General features: G+C 33.9%; 2 long non-coding RNA genes across 2 annotated transcripts; both read right to left on the reverse strand.

The window, feature by feature from the left end:
- Positions 1-267: 267 nt before the first annotated feature.
- On the reverse strand, positions 268-723 carry LOC109581797 (uncharacterized). Its single transcript, XR_002184779.1, has 3 exons — positions 607-723; positions 465-565; positions 268-412 (listed from the first exon to the last, which is right to left on the reverse strand). It is a non-coding gene; the product is annotated as an uncharacterized LOC109581797 (long non-coding RNA).
- A 472-nt stretch (positions 724-1,195) lies between these two features.
- Positions 1,196-1,543, reverse strand: LOC109581799 (uncharacterized). The gene is made up of 3 exons (XR_002184781.1): positions 1,477-1,543; positions 1,325-1,428; positions 1,196-1,274 (listed from the first exon to the last, which is right to left on the reverse strand). It is a non-coding gene; the product is annotated as an uncharacterized LOC109581799 (long non-coding RNA).
- Between the last annotated feature and the right edge of the window lie 799 nt (positions 1,544-2,342).

Genomic DNA, 2,342 nt, shown 5'->3' on the forward strand with positions numbered 1-2,342 from the left:
TTTGAATGTCAAAGATATACCGCTCACATAAGTGTGGTCTTTCGACATTATCATTCTATGAATATCACTTTAAATCAGTATCAGTAAATATCAGTCTCACCCAATCCATAATTGCTATATTCATTCTCATTTCGAAGGTTGTAGTAGTGAAATGTATCCTCATAGGGAGATAAGTGAGTAGATGATGATTGAAAGACTCCACCCAAAATGAATCCCGACACTGCAAAACATTATAAAGTAATGTAGTCTAAAAATACTTACCAAACAGTATGATTCAGCATTTACATATCAAGGTTTGCTTCAACATCCTAGTGTATGCGTCCACTGCATTGGGGTCAGTTATTAACTTCTTTGATGGTGCATACCTAGGACGTCTACAGCTAGATGACTGATTGCAGTTGGAGTGATTACCCTATCACATATATACATACATGTATATGAACATTGTGATAATTATATCTAACTGGATAATGATCAACAATATTTGTTATTGAGTCTCTCAGATTCTCTGGAGACTTACTGTAGTTCTTCATACTGTAATACAGATGTGTCTTCGCACTCTTTCCTATGATACATGTAATCATATTATTTTCCATTGTCCCTCACTCTGATCTGACAGTTCTGGATACCAAGTTATACCTGCCCTTTTTTTGCTCCTGTTGCTATAGATGTCATTGCTTTTGCTACATTCTTAGTCCCTACAAGTATACAGAAAGAAAAAAGTAAAACTAGCTACATACCATACCATGTGTCATTAGAGTTTTTTAGCTTTAACTCTTCAACAATATATGATGTTACTGGCGGCGAATTGTCATGAGCTACCTCTGTAACATTGAATCCTATTTTCAAATTTGATTAAACAATTCAATTCATTAACTTCTTTCAGTACCTTTTGATATTACTATTGGCAATACTTCTTTAGAACAGGCAAGCTCCCTTGTCTATGCGCAAGTGTGGTCTTTTCTGGAATGTGTCACAGCCTACAATCTTGTGAATACTGAAAAATTGATGTACAATGTGAAGTAAAATACCACTACAAATACAAATACCTTCCAGAAAGACACGGCACAGTTGTATGGTAGGCATTAGCAGTTGAGTCATGCCTAGCATCAGTGATGACCCACTACAATGAATTAAATAATGTACCACTATTAATATACTGTAACTCTCCATCAGTCTCTTATTCAGAGGTTGACTTGATTTTATCAATTGCCTTCATCATTGATGCTTCAGCACAACTTTCAATAGCAGTACATACCGCTTTGACTTATATACTATAGTAAATATATTTACAATGCTACAGTGAAGTACAAAACTAAATTACCTGAATCAGTGTACCTTTTCCCAACTATACCAAGCGATTCCAATCTACAGAAATGGTGATATTGTGATGGGAGCATTCCAGCACAAGTAAACGCATGTATGAGCCTAAAGTAATATTAATGCCATTACTTTGTATTTACACTTTATGCTTACTTCTGATTAATTATGTATCTACTGCCTAATAGACTTGAGCTGGCCCACCATTCCTTTCGATTGCATGAATGACATTGAAATTCAGCACAAATTACGTGACCGAACTATAACAATAATAACAATAAAAGTAAATTATGAAATAATACTTTAAGGTACTTTCCCATGAAATTTAAATATTTTTTAAATTGATGCCATTTTATAGGAAATAAAAAGTTGTACAACTTGTGCTATTTTGAAATTTTTACCATGCAATGTTTAGAAGTTATAGATCATTGAACTTTAAGTATTAAAAAAAAATTCCTGCGTAACTTGTCATACCTTATGAACTTACCTATTGTAATTACTAAGCAAATTCATTTCCCTTTTTTCATTGTAGATTCAGTTGCAGTTGAAGCTGATATTCTCATTTGCCTTGTGTACAGTGGCATTTGTCGGACATGGATTTTAACATATAAAAAACCGGCAATTTTTCATTTTATTGATTGCATGTCATAACACTACTTTTTTCTATTACCTGATGGAGTTTTGTTATTATTAATAATTTTGTTCATTTTGTAGTGATTTTTAAAGTGAAATTTCAAGAAAGTTAAAGCATTAATGTTTAGCAATGAATGTAGTTATTGCACTAATGAATATACTTACATTAACTATGGATATCATTAATCTTATGAATATAGTTTAATCTGACGTCATCCCACATGCTAATGCGGAAGTCACATGACTTCTGTGAGTATGTTCATGGCTTTTGGCTGCAAAAGGGGTGGGTGTGCTATGTCACTGAATTAAAGATGGCCGTCAGTCCTGTTTGATTCCCTGTTAGCTCCTCCTCTTTCAGCTGTACGAGCACGCACGTGTATGCGCGTATG

The sequence above is a fragment of the Amphimedon queenslandica genome, unplaced genomic scaffold, assembly GCF_000090795.2.
Source record: "Amphimedon queenslandica unplaced genomic scaffold, v1.1 AMPQUscaffold_13419, whole genome shotgun sequence".
Classification (NCBI taxonomy): Eukaryota; Metazoa; Porifera; class Demospongiae; order Haplosclerida; family Niphatidae; genus Amphimedon; species Amphimedon queenslandica.